Below are 20,314 nucleotides of genomic sequence, written 5' to 3'. Positions count from 1 at the left end.
GTACTTATTTGCTTACAATCACTTGTTAAGGGGATTATACCAAAGAGCTGCCAATACGTTTCCATATTCAATTCTTTCTCTACATTATGGAAAGGAAACCAAAGTACTTGGGAACAAAAAACCTCTCTGAATACAGAATTCAAGAGCATTGTTCAATTGGGAACTGGCAAGAGGCAAAGCAGAAAATGGATGTTGTAGTTTTCCTTTTAGTCCAGATGGAGGCATTTAAAAGAGTCATGCTTTTAGGATCTCTGAAACAAACCAGCGGAGCTTATAATATGAAGACCAGGCATTACTGTATAATACGTAGGGAATGCTTTTGCTGTGATCTTTAACTTTTAACCTATGTTCTGATAGTTTTATAATATTACTCGCCTGGTGTTCAGCAATTCAAATTACATATACAAACACACATGATTGTAGAAAAAGAAGCACATTTTGCAATTTCCCAAGGAAACAAGTTTGAGAAATATGTGAAAAGGAAAGTATAGGAGAATTACTTTCTATATGGATGTTTTTATTATTGTTTAATTTAGTTTGTTGTTTCCCTTAGGAATGTATTTCAACAGATGTTGTACCAGGTTGATAGTAAGTGATCTTTCAAACCAGAGCAAAAGTGAATGCAAGTAACCCTGACCAAATAAACTCTTAATAGCCTCTGGTCAGTGAGACATGAATTGTCTAGTCAAGTTCAAAAAATCAATAGTGGCCACTCAAAATTCAACTATAGTTAGAAACCAACAAACTTGACCACATTCCCAAAGATCAGAAGTTATTTCAATCTGACTTCCTTTTTTCCTAATTGAATACCTTTTATTTCTTTCTCCTGCCTGATTGCCCTGGACAGAACTTACAACACTATGTTGAATAGGAGTAGGGAGAGAGGGCATCCCTGTCTTGTGCCAGTTTTCAAAGGGAATGCTTCCAGTTTTTGCCCATTCAGTATGATATTGGCTGTGGGTTTGTCATAAATAGCTCTTATTATTTTGAGATACATTCCATCAATACCTAATTTATTGAGAGTTTTTAGCATGAAGCACTGTTGAATTTTGTCAAAGGCCTTTTCTGCATCTATTGAGATAATCATGTGGTTTTTGTCTTTGGTTCTGTTTATATGCTGGGTTACGTTTATTGATTTGTGTATGTTGAACCAGACTTGCATCCCAGGGATGAAGCCCACTTGATCGTGGTGGATAAGCTTTTTGATGTGCTGCTGGATTCGTTTTGCCAATATTTTATTGAGCATTTTTGCATCGATGTTCATCAGTGATATTGGTCTAAAATTCTCTTTTGTTGTTGTGTCTCTGCCTGGCTTTGGTATCAGGATGATGCTGGCCTCATAAAATGAGTTAGGGAGGATTCCCACTTTTTCTGTTGATTGGAATAGTTTCAGAAGGAATGGTACCAGTTCCTCCTTGTACCTCTGGTAGAATTCGGCTGTGAATCCATCTGGTCCTGGACTTTTTTTGGTTGGTAAGCTATTAATTATTGCCTCAATTTCAGAGCCTGTTATTGGTCTATTCAGAGATTCGACTTCTTCCTTATTTAGTCTTGGGAGGGTGTATGTGTCGAGGAATTTATCCATTTCTTCTAGATTTTCTAGTTTATTTGCGTAGAGGTGTTTATGGTATTCTCTGATGGTAGTTTGTATTTCTGTGGGATCGGTGGTGATATCTCCTTTATCATTTTTTATTGCATCTATTTGATTCTTCTCTTTTCCTCTTTATTAGTCTTGCTAGCGGTCTATCAATTTTGTTGATCTTTTCAAAATACCAGCTCCTGGATGACTTGATTCTTTTTGAAAGGTTTTTTATGTCTCTATCTCCTTCAGTTCTGCTCTGATATTAGGTATTTCTTGCCTTCTGCTAGCTATTGAATGTGTTTGCTCTTGCTTCTCTAGCTCTTTTAATTGTGACGTTAGGGTGTCAATTTTAGATCTTTCCTGCTTTCTCTTGTGGGCATTTAGTGCTATAAATTTCCCTCTACACACTGATTTAAATGTGTCCCAGAGATTCTGGTATGTTGTGTCTTTGTTCTTGTTGGTTTCAAAGAACATCTTTATTTCTGTCTTCATTTCGTTATATACCCAGTAGTCATTCAGGAGCAGGTTGTTCAGTTTCCATATAGTTGAGCGGTTTTGAGTGAGTTTCTTAGTCCTGAGTTCTAGTTTGATTGCACTGCGGTTTGAGAGACAGTTTGTCATAATTTCTGTTCTTTTATATCTGCTGAGGAGAGCTTTACTTCCAACTATGTGGTCAATTTTGGAATAAGTGCGATATGCTGAGAAGGGTGTATATTCTGTTGATTTGAGGTGGAGAGTTCTGTAGATGTTTATTAGGTCCGCTTGGTGCAGAGCTGAGTTCAATTCCTGGATATCCTTGTTAACTTTCTGTCTCGTTGATCTGTCTAATGTTGATAATGGGGTGTTAAAGTCTCCCGTTGTTATTGTGTGGGAGTCTAAGTCTCTTTGTAGGTCTCTAAGGACTTGCTTTGTGAATCTGGGTGCTACTGTATTTGGTGCACATAGGATAGTTAGCTCTTCTTGTTGAATTGATCCCTTTACCATTATATAATGTTCTTCTTTGTCTCTTTTGATCTTTGTTGGTTGAAAGTCTGTTTTATCAGAGACTAGGATTGCAACCCCTGCCTTTTTTTGTTTTCCATTTGCTTGGTAGATCTTCCTCCATCCCTTTATTTTGAGCCTATATGTATCTCTGCACATGAGATGGGTTTCCTGAATACAGCACACTGTCTTTTATTTGGAGCATTTAGCCCATTTACATTTAAGGTTAATATTGTTATGTGTGAATTTGATCCTGTCATTATGATGTTAGCTGGTTATTTTGCTCATTAGTTGATGAAGTTTCTTCCTAGCCTCGGTGGTCTTTACAATTTGACATGTCTTTGCAGTGGCTGGTACAGGTTTTTCCTTTCCATGTTTAGTGCTTCCTTCAGGAGCTCTTTTAGGGTAGGCCTGGTGGTGACAAAATCTCTCAGCGTTTGCTTGTCTGTAAAGGATTTTATTTCTCCTTCACTTATGAAGCTTAGCTTGGCTGGATATGAAATTCTGGGTTGAAAATTCTTTTCTTTAAGAATGTTGAATATTGGCCCCCACTCTCTTCTGACTTGTAGAGTTTCTGCCAAGAGATCAGCTGTTAGTCTGATGGGCTTCCCTTTGTGGGTAACCTGACTTTTCTCTCTGGCTGCCCTTAATATTTTTTCCTTCGTTTCAACTTTGGTGAATCTGAATTGTCCCTGTTTGCAGATGATATTATTGTATATCTAGAAAACCCCATTGTCTCAGCCCAAAATCTCCTTAAGCTGATAGGCAACTTCAGCAAAGTCTCAGGATACAAAATCAATGTGCAAAAATCACAAGCATTCTTATATACCAGTAACAGACAAACAGAGAGCCAAATTATGAGTGAACACCCACTCACAATTGCTTCAAAGAGAATAAAATACCTAGGAATCCAACTTACAAGGGATGTGAAGGACCTCTTCAAGGAAAACTACAAACCACTGCTGAATGAAATAAAAGAGGCTACAAACAAATGGAAGAACATTCCATGCTCATGGATAGGAAGAAGGAATATCATGAAAATGGCCATACTGCCCAAGGTAATTTATAGATTCAATGCCATCCCCATCAAGCTACCAATGACTTTCTTCACAGAACAGGAAAAAACTACTTTAAAGTTAATAAGAAACTGAAAAAGAGCCTGCATTGCCAAGACAATCCTAAGCCAAAAGAACAAAGCTGGAGGCATCATGCTACCTGACTTCAAACTATACTACAAGGTTATAGTAACCAAAAGAACATGGTACTGGTACCAAAACAGAGATATTGACCCTTGGAACGGAAGAGAGCCCTCAGAAATAATACCACACATCTACAACCATCTGATCTTTGACAAACCTGACAAAACCAAGAAATGGGGAAACGATTCCCTATTTAACAAATGTTGCTGGGAAAACTGGCTAGCCATATGTAGAAAGCTGAAACTGGATCCTTTCCTTACACCTTATACTAAAATTAATTCAAGATGGATTAAAGACTTAAACGTTAGACCTAAAACCGTAAAAACCCTAGAAGAAAACCTAGGCAATACCATTCAGGACATAGGCATGGGCAAGGTCTTCATGTCTAAAACACCAAAAGCAATGGCAACAAAAGGCAAAATTGACAAATGGGATCTAATTAAACTAAAGAGCTTCTGCACAGCAAAAGAAACTACCATCAGAGTGAACAGGCAACCTACAGAATGGGAGAAAATTTTTGCAATCTACTCATCTGACAAAGGGCTAATATCCAGAATCTACTAAGAACTCAAACAAATTTACAAGAAGAAAACAACCCCATCAACAAGTGGGTGAAAGATATGAACAGATACTTCTAAAAAGAAGACATTTATGCAGCTAAAAGACACATGAAAAAATACTTGTCATCACTGGCCATCAGAGAAATGCAGATCGAAACCACAATGAGATACCATCTCACACCAGTTAGAATGCTGATCATTAAAAAGTCAGGAAACAACAGGTGCTGGAGAGGATGTGGAGAAATAGGAACACTTTTATGCTCTTGGTGGGACTGTAAACTAGTTCAACCATTGTAGAAGACAGTGTGGTGATTCCTCAGGGATCTAGAACTAGAAATACCATTTGACCCAGCCATCCCATTACAGGGTATATACCCAAAGGATTATAAGTCATGCTGCTATAAAGACGTATGCACACGTATGTTTATTTGTGGCACTATTCACAATAGCAAAGACTTGGAACCAACCCAAATGTCCATCAATGATAGACTGGATTAAGAAAATATGGCACATATACACCATGGAACACTATGCATCCATAAAAAAGGATGAGTTCATGTCCTTTGTAGGGACATGGATGAAGCTGGAAACATCTTTCTCTGCAAACTATCGCAAGGACAAAAAACCAAACACCGCATGTTCTCACTCGTAGGTGGGAATTGAACAATGAGAACACTTGGACACAGGAAGGGGAACATCACACACCAGGGACTGTTGTGGAGTGGGGAGACAGGGGAGGGATAGCATTAGGAGATATACCTAATGTAAATGAGGAGTTAATGGGTACAGCACACCAACATGGCACATGTATACATATGTAACAAACTTGTACATTGTGCACATGTACCCTTGAACTTAAAGTACAATAAAAAAATTTTTTTAAAGTTATTTCAATCAAAAGCAAATGTGTGAGAATCTGGAAAATAATAAATGAGTTAAAACCTCAAAGAGAAATAGAATGTTTCACAGTAGATACATAATATCTACTCAGAAAAAATGACAGTGTTACTAAAAATGAGTAACAAAGTTATTGCTGAAGATAAGATTTCAGACATTTGATATTAATGTTCTTACACTTATGAATGATATATGTTATTGTTTTATTTGCTTAGCATGTCTAATGCATATCATTTAGTGGAAGCATCCCCCAAATTAGGAGCTCCATTGTCAAAGGCATTCTCTTCTGAGATTTCCAGAACCGGAGGCCTCAGAATGCAGTGCTGTACAGTAGTTCAAAACTCCAGTTTTGCTATCAGATAGACTAATTTCTGAACTCTTACTTATCACTCTTTTCTCTGAAACAAGTATCTTTTTCTGTTGGAACCTCAGTTTCTTCATTTATGCAGCAGGGCTATTCACAGTGCTTAGCTAATGGCATTTAATTCTCTTTACAGGAGAATTAAGTGAAACACTGCAGCAAATGTGTAAAATATCTAGAACAGAGTAATCACTGAATATTCCTGTTGTAGTATAATATATAATAGCTGAGATAGCTATTATAACTCTGTGTTTTGGTTTGGATTACTTACAGTGATTCATATACAAAGCCCACATATTTTATGAAGCATCTACTATGTAAGTTACTCTGCTAGTTTTTATAAAATATTAAAAATAGGTATAACATCATTCTTTTTATTAAGTAGCTTATCATCAAGCAGGAGTTACACTGATTATACACAAGTGAATGCAATATAAGTTATAATTGTGATAGGTAAAATCAAGTAGGAAAAAATTCTCTAGTGGTAAGAAGAAAAGAGAGATACCTTTCGACTTAGTGGAAGATAATCAATAAACTGTAGTTATTATTTTTACCATTATTATTGCTAATTCCAAATACAAAGCACCCTAGTAGAGCTAAACAAATAGGTCTCTTAAAATACAGGGATATCACAAAATGATTTATTAAATCTATTAACAGCATTTACATGAAATCTCTTTTGTTAAAAACAAATAGGAAAGTAGACAAAAAGCTATTGTAAAAAGTTTAGAATCTATGACTATATTGTGCTTAAGGCAAGTAGATCTCATTGAGAAGAAATCTATTGCTGATTAAAATATGAGCTATCTCATTAATCACACAATACATTAGATAATAAATTGTGGTTGTTAACTTGATATGCACCATTGAACATGGAGAAAAAATATCACATAGGCAGACAAGTGCTCTAGTGTATGACAGTGTAATAGCTTGTGGATATATTCTTTTTGTAAATATGTCTGCTGCATATCTTATGTCTTACTGAATTGTGCTGTAAAATATGGTTATTCTTTAAGTCACAGAGATTAATGCTGAAGATTTTTCAACACTGGAAAAAATCATGCATTTGAATAGAAGAAAACGTGAGATAGAAATTAACATTTTTCACTCAGAGTATGTCATTCTAATATTTCATTCAGTTTTCTAAGGGAGCTTTGAAGATGTTAGTTTTTAAAAAATGTTTTGGAAGAAAAAAGAAACTAATGACATAGTCCACTGACGGGTAATTATGTGAACTAATTTCAAGGACTAATTTAAACTGTGATCAAGGATATTTAACTGTCTGTTCTATATGGATCTAGTGAGCCAGACCTGAAAATTTGCTGATAACAGAAGTGGAAAAGAATAGAAAAGTGTTATGTTCTGTAGACCAGGGAACACATTTTTTTTTTAAGAAAAGAATTAAGATTTCTTTAAATTTTGTTTTCATAAATGTGCAATTTTAACATGTAAGAGATTGTTGAAAATTAATTTTGACCTAGCCTTGTGTTCAGTTTGCTTGACAAAGTAACATATTCAGAAAACTGGACCAGTTTCACTGTAAATATTGTTTCTGCTTCTGCTGTCCAATATGGCAGCCACTAGCCATGTGTGGCTACTAAGTACTTGAAATGTGGTTAATCTGAATTGATTTAGGCTATAAGTGTAAAATACAGGCCATATTTCTGTATTATTTTTATGCTTTATCTTCTTTAAAAAAAGGTAAAATATTTTACTCGGATATATAAGTTTTAATGAAATGTGTCAATTTCACTGGTTTCTTTTTAACTTTTTAACAGAGAGAGGAAAATATTTATACTCATGTGGCTTCCATTTGTGATTTGTCATGTTTCTATCAAACAGTCCTGTTTTTTTGTGGTACATGAATAAAGTCACTGATGATGGAAGTAATATTCTGAACAAATAATCTTGATCTCCTCAGAAACACATTAAAATTACTCACATCGTGGCCATAAAGCATGTTTGTTTTAGTTTATGTATAAATCATTGTAAAGAAACCATATAATTCAAAATATATTATGCATTTTAAAAATGATAAGAAAAATGATATAAAATCATAAATGTGTGGATAGATAACAGTGCAAAATCTGAAATGCAGAATATCCATTTGTTAGGTGAAACATATATATTCATGTTCTTATATAAAGCATATGTTCCACCTATAATTGCTGCATTATTCTTCTATTATATTAATAGAGACATTGTGATTATAAAGGAAACTCTTCCCCCTATATGGTTTGAAAGTTTGTGGAAATTTGTCTTCTCACTGATGAATTTTAAATGCAGAAATCAATACAAATCAATTATGCAAGAATCTTTGCCCAAGTCTATCCCTGCAAACTCAAAACAAAACAGTACTCTATCCCTTCCAACAAAGACTATATAGAACATCTCCTTTTCTCTCCTTCCGTTTTCTTTTCTTAGGTGTGTTTTTCAAAGAACGAATGAGTTAAAGACAGAAAAATCCCCCAGTGCAGTCACAAGCAAGAAAAATACAATAAGTGACTCTCAGGATTTATTGCTTTGGAGTACTACAATAGACTATCTTTGGGTTCATAATAAATAAATCTTTAACACCTGATAGAATGCATACATATCTCCAAGTAGGTAATATATGTTTTCATTTACATTTTCTAAGATTCTTCATTTATATTTTTAAAATACTGTGTTCTTCCAGGAATTATTCCATATAAATTCAAAGTACAATTGTTGTTCCCCCAGAAATGGAGCCATTATATACCAGGAATCACTGTCAGAAGGGAATGTATTCTGAAACGTTTTTCACATGCATATGTGTTGGATGTGGTTATTCTCACATATATGTCCTTCGTAGAAGTCATCTGTAAGTCTGTAAAAGCCACTGCTGGGCTTGTGTGTGGGGGCCAGATCTGAAGGTTAATTCCTGTTAAAAATAAGTATCCTACATATGAAGGTCTGAAGCAGAAACTAGCCTGTGAATTCTAAACCTCTGCTGTCCAATACAGTAGCCACTAGCCACATGTGGGTGTAGATCACTTGGACTGTAGCTAACGTGAGAAACTAAGTTTTAAATTTTATTTAACATTAATTAAGGTAAATTTAAAAACCAACACTGGATTCAGTGTTTGAAAAACTTTTAAGTATATTTGGAACAACTTTGGACTTACTTTATCAGGAATACATTTTATGATATCTAAATACAGATTGAGTATTTGCAGCCAAAAATTTCAAATTGAGATGTGCTGAAAGTATAAAGCACAAAGCAGATTTTGAAGACTTAGTGCTAAAATAAATAAACAAAATAACTCCTTAGTCATTTTACGTAGATTGGATGTTGAAATGGTTTGAATATTTGGGTTAAAATATATTAAAATTAATTTTACCTGTTTCTTTTTATTTTCTTAATATAGCTACTAGAAAGTTTAAAATTATATATGTGGTTTAAGTTAAATTTCTGTGGAAACAGAAGAGGAAAATACATGGAAATATATTTGAGGTAACAAGGTTATAGATGGGATATAGTGACCAGAATGAGGAACTAGTGCCAGCAGAGTGAGAGTGGGTAGCAAATGGACCAAAAGAGAAGCAGCTCCTTGCTGTATTGGCAGGTCAGTAGCTTATGATTCTTGAACTGTCATAGGGCTCAGGATCAAGAACGTGACTTTTTAGCATTTAGTGTCTTATGATCAATGACAGACAAATACATTATTATGTTGCTTTAATAATAACACAATTATTTTTATAATTTAATTAATTTTTTATTCATTTTTTAATATATAGAGATGGAGTCTTTCTGCGCTGCCCAAATTTGTCTCAAACTCCTGGGCTTAAGTAATCTTCCTACCTCAGCCTCCCAAAGTTCTGGGATTATAGGCCTGAGCCACTGAGTCTGCCCAGTAATAATAAATTTAATTATTTTTTAAAAGTATTACTGTATTTCAGTCTTCTTTCAGCCTACAATATGGTATTAAATGCCTTACATGGAGACATATAAAGGATTTTACCATAATAACCTTTAAAACAAAAGCGATTTCCTAGAATTATAGGACAGAAAAAAGAATGTTAAAACAAATTTCATTTCCCAGGGTAGAAATCTAATGGAACATTAACTTGGGGCACTTTGTTATATCAAATCTAGTCCATAGCTAAGAACTGGATTAAATTAATCCTTTGGACAGTTTGGAACAAATTGTATTACATTGTGTTTGCCATGGAAGTCTTTTTGCCCTCATGTTGAATTAAAATAGCCTTTCTCTCTACATAAGTGAAATACAAGCTCACTGCAGAGAAATCAGAATACTAACAAGCAAAAAGAGGAAAACAATAATCACTTGTAACCCATACCACCCAGAGATAATGACTGTAATTTTTCCTTGCATTTTCTTCAAGGAAACATAGTTGGTTTTTAGCCAGGGTTTGGTATGCCTTAATAAGCACTGCATCACAAACTCTGTATTTAATACTTTTCACCCTTTTCTTTGAACTCTCTTTGAGCTGTTTTCATAGCCCAGACTGAGGTTATCTGTTGTAGAACAACAACTTAATAAATGATGTCTTGTTGGCTTGAAAGTATTCTTCATATAGATTTCCAAAGCACCAAACATAAAGCCAGGAAGTGCTTTATTCACTAGAAAATCTTGTTGAACATTTTCTGACATTATTAGTAAAATGGAGAGAGTGAAGATGAAAGAAGAATGAAGAATTCTGAATCTTGAAGAGCCTGTGCTTATTAGTACTTTCAGCAGAAATCACGAAGGGTCACCTCATCAGCAGATTCATAAAGCCTCATTAGGTAAAGGCTTTAAATGTTTCAAGAGTAATCCCTCACAGAAAGCCTTATAACCATCCTAAGCAAATGCTAGACAAACATGCCTACCTGCCCATGTTGACCTTTGATTGGTGAGAGTTTTTGTTTCCTCTTTAAGAGGAAGATGCACACCCAAGTGTGAAACTACACAGAAAATTTAGCAGTGCTGCATCTGGGAATGCAAACCCGAGGACCTAAAGTTCGGCAGACCACTTGAGAGGAAGTGGAGTGCAAAGTGTCCTTCGTCAATTCTTCAGATAGTTTCTTCCATTGTCTCTGATTTTCATTCTCTCTATTGTCCTTTCACTCAGTCTTGATATTCAACTATTTTTAGGACAGTTGAACAACAAAAACATGTATGTTGAAGTTAGGAAAAACAATGGCTTGGTGTCCTGTTCCAGAATCTTCTGTGTTTATTGATTTTGAGATAATTTGTTACATAAATACCAACATCTCTACTGTCCCTTACCCAACTCCCACCCTATCCCTATAATAAGGGTGACTTTGGGGAATATGCTGCAGATTCTTTATCTCCAAGTTAATCTCCAGGTGTAGATCAGTGCCAAAAGTTCTTAGAACTCCTAGGAAGTTCTCAGCTACTTTGAGTTTCTGGTCCCTTTGGCAGGAAGGCAGGCTGAAGAGGAAGAGTCAACCAAGCTTCCTTGAGAAGCAAGTGGAGGTGCTGAAAACTTCATTTACGTGCCCCTGGACTAGGTTAAACACTAGAAATCCATGTGCTTGATTTGTGAATTTGGTACATATAGCCTTTATTTCATGGCAATGTTGGCCATCAAGCTGCAAAGGATTTTTAACATCCTTTAAATAAAGGACATAAAATGAAATACCGCCACATTGTCTACTGTGGGACTGCTACAGTGGACAATGTGGCAGACAAAATATTTATGATGCTGTTAAGAATATTTGGGTTATACTCAATTTCAAGTGATAGAATTCATCAATATTTTATTTGTATATTCATACTTTTATTCATCCAATATTCATCTTTTCTGTGCCAGGCATTTTAATGAGCTCTGAGGATAGGTACATCTATGAACAAACAGCAGATGTGATTTCTGACCTCTTGAAGTAAGACATTAATTTATAGTTATATAATATTCCTTAATTCCTACAGAGCGAAAAAAGTAAGCAATGACACAGTGTAATTGGAAGTGCTAGCATAATATGAAGATTCAGGAAAAATCTTCCTTGAGTAAGTGACATTTGAGCTGATGAAATGTTCCCTGATACATTGCTAGACTCTGTGACTATAAAGATAAGCATAACATAGTCCCTGTCCCTGAGAATTTCATGTCTAGGAAAGAGACTTGAAAACCAATCACAGTCATTTATTAAAAAGGCTCTACAAAAGCATGTGAACTGTAGTGGATTTCAAAGGTTGTGGGTGATCAATTCTAAACATCTCAGAAAAGGACTTATGAAAAGAGATTACTTTAAATGTGAGTTTTGAAAGACAGTAATGTTGAAGGCTGAGAAAGATTACCAGGCAATCAAGACAAGGAAGGACATAGCAAGTATTGTCTATGAGCTTAAAAAAAAAAAAATGCCTAATATGTTTGGCAAACTCTAAGTAGAGATTAAGGTTTGGGAAGGCAATTGACCAAAGGTGAAATTATATGTAAAGCATGTTGGTAAAATATAAAACATGTGAAATGTTGTATGAAAGAGTTTACACTTCTCTTTTTGAAGTAGAAGAGGCAATGGAGTATTTTAATCAAGGATTTGACGTTGATTTGTGATTTAAGATTGATATTTCTGAGTGCAAAAGGAACGATGAATTTGGCTCCTAGATAGGCTGGGCTCAGGGAAACTGAGTAGGAGACCACTGTAGTAGCCATCAGAGAAGAATGAAGGACCTCAACTTTGACAGTAGCTGGGGAGATTCAAGAGATATTTAGGAGTGAAAAATCAATGCTAATTGAAGAGTGACTGGCTAGGACAGATGAAGGAGAGAGAGGACTCTAGAAAATACTGAGATTTCTACCTTCTGGATAATTTATATTATCCATGGGACCTCTGCTAGCTAGTGAAAAGGTTAAGATTTGGGGTTTGAATCCTGCCTCCACAACTTGTGAATTATGGGGCTTGGAAGGAGTTACTTAAATGTGACAAGCCTCAGTTTTTTTGAGATATTCTTGGGAAGATAACTAAAAATCCTTCAAGAACCCTCAATTAGGATAAATTATATAGAATCAGGAATGGTTTGAGGTAAGTTCAGTGTTAGGCATGCCAATTTTTAAATTAGCATTGTCTTTCTGGATGGATATATCCAGTAGGTATTCAGAAATAAGGACTGAGGACTTGAGAAAGGGGTGCAAACAGAAGCCTAAGAATTTGGAGATATTATTATTATGTGGTCTTTGAAATCACATCAGTGGATGAGATTTCTCCAGGTAAAACGCAGGAAAAGGTTTGAAATGAGTTCTCTTCTTGCAGTATCTAATAAGTATGCAGAAGAAGAGGAAGAGCTCAAAAAATCAACTAAAACATGGTTTAAACATAGAAAAATCTAAAAAACAAGAACAAAAGTAAGAACATGTGCCTAGTATACCACAAAGGGTATTTTAAGAAGCAACCATTAGCACTCTGGCAAATCTTATAGCTGACAAGTAGCTCGAGGAATAAAGAGAACTCTGAATATAACAACAAAGAGATCACTGGCAGCCTTGGAGACAGAAATCTCCATATGATGGTTAGGAGAAGAATGCAGATTGGGGTGATTTGAGGGGAGAACGGAAATATAGAAACAGTCATGAGAAATAGAGTGTTCCTGTACGAAGTTTGTCATAGAGGACTGGGTACAGGATAAAGAGGCTTGAATTCCTAGTAATAGATAATAAGGACCTGGGGTTGAGAAAAGGGGGTAATGATTGGAGATAAATGATGAAGGAATGCTCTAGAAGTGACTGCAGTTCAGGATGTAAAAAACACGTAAGGGGGCAGGGCGCGGTGGCTCACGCTTGTAATCTCAACACTTTGGGAGGAAGAGGTGGGCGGATCACGAGGTTAGGAGTTTGAGACCAGCCTGGCCAACATGGTGAAACCCCGTCTCCACAAAAAACACAAAAAATTAGCTGGGTGTGGTGGCAGGCGCTTGTATTCCCAGCTATTCAGGAGGCTGAAGCAGGAGAATCGCTTGAACCCGGGAGGCGGAGGTTGCAGTGAGCTGAGACCTTACCACTGCACTCCAGCCTGGGAGACAGAGCGAGACTCCGTCTAAAAACAAATAAACAAATAAACAAAACAGGAAGCATTAATCTAAGATGGAAGAAGGTGAAACCTTCCTTTGAGTCAAAATGTAAGGGAGCAAGGTTAGAAAGAATATTAGTAAATGGAAATTAAGAAGCTTCCAGTATTAATTCAGCTGTTGTTTGATACTATTCACTTTTATTTTTATATTTTATCTAATACTTAATGTGTTTATATTTTATCTAATAACATATGAGTACTTTAATTGCTATCATGTTTTAATGTTATCTTTAGATAAATTATTATGTTATCACCCAATAAAAGCTAAGTGAAACCTCATCTCTGTCTGCTGTCTCCTACACACACACACACACACACACACACACACACACACACACACACGGAAAATACTGCTTGTTAATAAAGTAGCCCCAAGAAAAATAGGATCACAGAAACTATACCATCAGTGCTAGGGTTGAATGTTATCAGATAAATATCTTTCGCTAATGATTTGTAGCTCTTCAGGAAACCTTAGAACTAAGCTTCATGAAGGACTGACATCAGGACATTGGAGTATGTGTTAGCTTTTAAAATATAGTTGTTTCAGAATAAAATGATTTGTATTATTTATTGATATAAATGAGGTTTTGCTTGAGCATTTGCTTTTTGGAAGGATGTTTTTACATAGCCATGCTTTGTTATGTTAACTGTCAGCTCAAGCTTAAATTAGAATTGTAAGCAATTAATTTTGTATCATGTTTACATTTAAAAAACAGAAGTACCACAAGACCTTTCCTAGTGAATGAATACATAGTTTAATTAGATCATCTTCATTTTATTGTATGATAAGCATATAAACATAAAAGGCTTCTTCTAATTCTGGTGATTTTTGAAATAATAAAGTCCAGATTCTGGATTTATATGATGAAGCAATTGCGGTAGATTGTGCAGATAGAAGAGCACACATTTGAAAAAAAGAGTCCATTATTTTTTGAGTTTTTGATTATGGCCATTCTTGCAGGAGTAAGGTGGTAATTGCATTGTAGTTTTGATTTGCATTTCACTGATTATTAGTGATGTTGGACATTTTTTCATGTTTGTTGACCATTTGTATGTCTTCTTGTAATAATTGTCTATCCATGTCCCTAGGCCACTTTTTGATGGGATTATTTGTTTTTTTTCTTTCTAATTTGTTTGAGTTCCTTCTAGATTGTGGATATTAGTCCTTTGTTGGATGTATAGATTGTGAAGAATTTCTCCCACTCTGTGGATCGTTGGTTTATTCAGCTGACTGTTACTTTGGCTCTGCAGAAGCTCTTTAGTTTAATTAATTCCCACCTATTTATGTTTGCTTTTGTTGTATTTGACTTTGGATTGTTGGTCATGAAGTCATTGCCTAAGCCAATGTCTAGAAGGGTTTTTCTGATGTTAACCTCTGGAATTTTTATAGTTTCAGGTCTTAGATTTAAGTTCTTGATCCATTTTGAATTGACTTTTGTATAATCGGAGAGAAGAGGATCCAGTTTCATTCTCCTACCTGTGGCCTGCCAATTATCCCAGCACCATTTGTTGAATAGGGTGTACTTTCTCCACTTTGTTTTTGTTTGCTTTGTCAAAGATCAGTTCTGGGTTCTCTCTTCTGTTCCATTGTTCTATGTGCCTACTTTTATATCAGTCCCATGCTGTTTTGGTGACTGTGACCTTATATTACAGTTTGAAGTCAGGTAATGTGATGCCTCCAGAATTGTTTTTGCTTAGTCTTGCTTTGGCTATGCAGGCTCTTCTCTGGGGTTTCCATATTAATTGTAGGATTGCTTTGTCTAGTTCTTTAAAGAATGATGGTGGTATTTGGATGAGAATTGCCTTGAATTTGTGTTTGCTTTTGGCAATATGGTCATTTTCACAATATTCTACCCATCCATGAGCATGGGATGTATTTCCATGTGTTTTTGTTGTCCATTATTTCTTTCAGCAGTGTTTTGTAGTTTTCCTGGTAGAGGTATTTCACCTCCTTGGTTTGGTATATTCCAAAAGTATTTTATTTTTAAATTTTGGCAGCTATTGTAAAAGGGGTTGAGTTTTTATTTGATTCTCAGGTTGGTCACTGTTGGTGTATAGCAGAGATACTGACTTGTGTACATTAATTTTCTATACTGAAACTTGGCTGAATTCACTCATCAGTTCTAAAGCTTTTTGGAAGAGTCTTTAGGGTTTTCTAAGTATAGCATCATATCCTGTTGGCATGGATGTGGTGTAAAGGGAACACTTCTACACTGCTGGTGGGAATGTAAACTAATAAAACCACTATGGAAAACAGTGTGAAGATTACTTAAATAACTAAAAGTAGAACTACAATTTGATCCAGGAATCCCACTACTGGATATCTACTCAGAGGAAAAGAAGTCCTTATGTGAAAAAGATAATTTGTACATGCATATTTATAGCAGCACAATTCACAATTGCAAAAATATGAAACCAGCACCAATCTCCATCAGAGTGGATAAAGAAAATGTGATATATATATATGAAAGAACACCGCTCAGCCATTAAAAGGAATAAATTAATGGCATTCATAACAACTTGGATGGAACTTGAGATTATTATTCTAAGTGAAGTAACTCGGGAATAGAAAAACCAGACACTATATGTTCCCACTCATAAGTGGGAGCTAAACTATGAAGATGCAAAGGCATACTAATGATATAATGGACTTTGGGGACTTGGGGTAAAGAGTGGGAGGGGGGTGAGGGATAAAAGACTACAAATTGGGTTTAGTATATTCTGCTTGGGTGATGGGTACACCAAAACCTGACAAATCACCACTGAAGAACTTACTAATGTAACCAAATACCACCTGTTTCCCCCAAACTTATGGAAATGAAAAATTTTTAAAATCTGCATTGTCCAAAGCTGATTGGAATTCTTCATTATTCTTACTCAAAGTTAGTATCATCTCAAAGTCATTGAAAGGAATGAGTTTGCATAGAACAGGTTGGATTTTGGGGTATCTTAATATTATAAGTATCTTAATAGTTATTATCTTGCTGGCTTTGCCTTACAGTTCACTTAGAGTTTTATTTTTATTTTACCATATTGTAATGATCTTTAATATTCTGTCCTTGGTCTGTATCTCTTCTTCGCCAGCCTCTAGCTAGGTGACCTCAGTCATATTGTCAGCTTTGCTATTTATTGTGTTCTAGTGCCTTTGAAATGTGTTTCACTAGCTATGTTCAGGTATGTAAGTTCAAACACTGAAGGCATGTCTTTTTAAATATCCCAGCAGGATTCATACTTAATATTTCAAAACTGATCTGTGAAACTTACTTGTCCTCCTGTATTTCCTATTGAAGGACACAACCAAATAAAAAGACTTAAACTGGAAGAAAACCATAGTTCCACCATCAAGGTAAAATCAGTCAACATGTTTTATTTTACTCTGGGCTTTTCTCTAAGCATGGCATTTGTTTTCAATTGTGTTCATAAAATTTTTAAATTTTTATTTTTATTATTTATTTTTGTAGATATGGGGTCTCACTGTGTTGCCTGGGCTTGTCTTGAACTCCTGAACTCAAGCAATCCTTCCATCTCAGTCTCCCAAAGTGCTAGGACTGCAGGTGTGAGCCACTGTGCCTGACTCATTTTAAAATTTATTTAAAGAATATTGACATTTTTTTGGTGGGGGGGGGGGGTTCTTTTATCTTCCAATGTCGATATTGGTAATTTATACTTTTATTTTCAATAGCCCTTTCGCCCAAGTTTTAAATATTTTTGCAATTTAGCTTAAAAGAGTCTGTTAAGATATAAAAACAAATCTATCTGAAGTTTTGCTACTTTCAAATTTCTGTTTTATAAAAAATATCTTTTATTTTAAAAATTTTGTTCAGTGTGGATGAAAACTTTTTTATTAGCAGTGTTAGTTACCTTTTTATGCTTAATATTTCATTTATGATAGAGTCTAATGTTCCCTTTTTGTACATGCTTTGAGTTTAGTTTGTTCTTTTTCTATCTGCTTAATTATTATTATTATTTATTTATTTTTTTTTTGTCGGAGTTTTGCTCTTGTTGCCCAGGCTGGAGTGCAATGGTGCAACCTCGGCTCACTGCAGCCTCCTCCGTCTGGGTTCAAGCAATTCTCCTGCCTCAGTGTCCCAAGTAGCTGGGGTTACAGGTGTGCGCCACCACCCCCAACTAATTTTGTATTTTTAGTAGAGACAGGTTTTCACCATGTTGGTCAGGCTGGTCTCGAACTCCTGACCACAAGTGATCCACCCACCTCGGCCTCCCAAAGTGCTGGGATTACAAACGTGAGCCATTGCACCCAGCCATTCTATCTGCTTAATTTAAATACCCTGTTCAATACATATACATATATATATAAATACATAAATATGTATGTATTTTAAAATCTTTTTGATATATATGATTAGAATGTTATATTGTGAAATGCATAGTTAGCACATTTCATAAGATTTGATAGGTAATATTTTTATTGTTATTTAGCTGTAAGCATTTTATAATTTTGCTTTACAGATTCATTTTTAATTCATGAATTATTTAGAGAGAGAATTTTTCAGTTTCCAATATATATAATAAGGGAATATCCTTTGTGGTTTTAATTTTGTTGCTCATGGTCTGAATGATTGTTCTTTATGAGTCCTTTGGAATTTGTTAAAATTTCCTTTTTGGCCTACGTATTAGATCAGTTAATGCTAGTTCTAAAAATATCAGAAGCTTAATCAAATAAATATTTTTCACTCGTGAAACCTAAAACATGCTCCAACTAAGAGGCATCTTCAGGATTCTAAGATATTCCTGTATATTGACATCCTACCACTAATCAGGGAAGAAAGAGGCTGAAGGATTGTTCCTTAAATTTAGATGCTCCTGAAAATGTTTAATACACTTTTACCCACATTCCATTGGCCAGAATTTAGCTTCATAGCCCATCGAACAGTAGGGATGACTGAGAAATATAGTTTAACCATGTGTCCAAGAGGAAAGGGATGTAGTTAGGAGAAAACAAGCTGGTGTCTTTGAAGCCATACATGTTGTTAATTTTTATATATACTCCTTCTTCACTAGAAAGAAGAAAATCTATTTACTAGTTGAGCATGGGGTTTAATGCATCATGTCATTTAAAGTTGTTCATTGTGTTCTACAAATTATAGTCTTATTAACATTTTTTCTTTCTATTTATCAGATTCTAAATGAGAGGACTACACTTTCCCATCATGATTGTGAAAATCTTTTTCCTTTTTTAAAATCAGAAGACTATATTGTTAGGCTCATATGATTTCATATTATATTATCACATTATTCTTGTTAATGTTCTTTGGCTTAAATTCTCTCCTGGCTAATATCAATAAACACCTGCTTTATTTTGGGTAAGTTTTGCTAGGTATTCTTTCATTTCATATTTAGCTTCTCATGTTGTTTTAGGTTGCTATCTTACAAGTAGCCTATAATTAGATTTTAAAATATCCAATCTAATAGTTGATCTTCTGATTAATATATTTACTTCATTTACATATTTATTATGCTTATTGTGTTAGATTTTGCCCTGTTTATTTGTTTCTTCTTTCTTGTTTTTATTGAATCAATAGAATTTATCCCCTTTTTCTTCTTGAAATTGTGGATGTCATATATTGTATTTTCATCCCTAAAGAGTCACACTCCAATATTTCATAACAAAGAATAAAAGTATCATATGTATGCATGTACATGTATGTATAACGAGGACCTTGGCATCTACTGCTTTTGTTTAAACTCCCTTACTTATCTTTCATCCACTTTTAGTTTCCTTTTTCTTAAGGCATGTAATTGTTTCCCCCTGATTTTTGGACACAAAACTTGTTTGATTTTATAGTCAATATTTGATCATAATATTAATATGGTTTGTTTTATTTTGGTAATTTTGCTTCTCTTTCTGTTCTTTTACATAAAATCGCATGTCACAAAAAGAAATAACGAAATTATTAACAGAGCTAAGCAAGATTGAGGGAGAGAACATTTTTCTTCCTTGTGACAGTTTTCTAGGTACTTTCTTCTTTTCTAAGGTATTTCTTTTTGTGGTTCCTGGAAAATCTTTTGTATATTCAGAGAAGAAGAATACAAAGAAATGATATTACTGATAAGGACTGAACTAATTTATTATAAAATATAACCAGTTCATGAAGGGTTTTAAGATTCAACTATCTCAAGGCAGTGATATTATGTAAAGGAACTTGAACATTAAAATTCTTCTCCATAGGACTAGAATTTTTTAACCTCAAAGTAACATAATGGGTGTTCTAATACAACTTCAGGTGTTATGAAATAATCCCAATATAACAATTTGCAGTTTGCTTAAGAGTTAATGTTTTAACTTTCTCTGCATTTGCTGTTTACAGACTTACAGTTATATAATGATTGAGTTCTCATTCTTTTTAAAATAATAACTATGTTATTATTCAGGACTGACTTAAGATTCTTACAAATACACTATAATTAAAAAAGCAAAATGATTGGTACTAATAGAAAAGAAAATAGAAAACATTTGTTTTGGATAGAAATATGACTGAATATCAAAAAAATGCAAGAGACTTTAAAATAAAATTTAAAAACAAATGTAAGTAGTTGGTTATAGAGTGAATATGTGAAAATAAATGGGTTTTTATTTGACGTGATATGGGTAAAAAGACCTAGAGTGGTTAGATGTATAGATAGATAAAATAACACCTTAAATATTCAACTGTCCAATGA

The sequence above is a fragment of the Pongo abelii genome, chromosome 13 (genome assembly GCF_028885655.2).
Source record: "Pongo abelii isolate AG06213 chromosome 13, NHGRI_mPonAbe1-v2.0_pri, whole genome shotgun sequence".
Lineage (NCBI taxonomy): Eukaryota > Metazoa > Chordata > Mammalia > Primates > Hominidae > Pongo > Pongo abelii.
The sequence above is the reverse complement of the archived record's forward strand: the minus strand, read 5'-3'. Positions refer to the sequence as shown.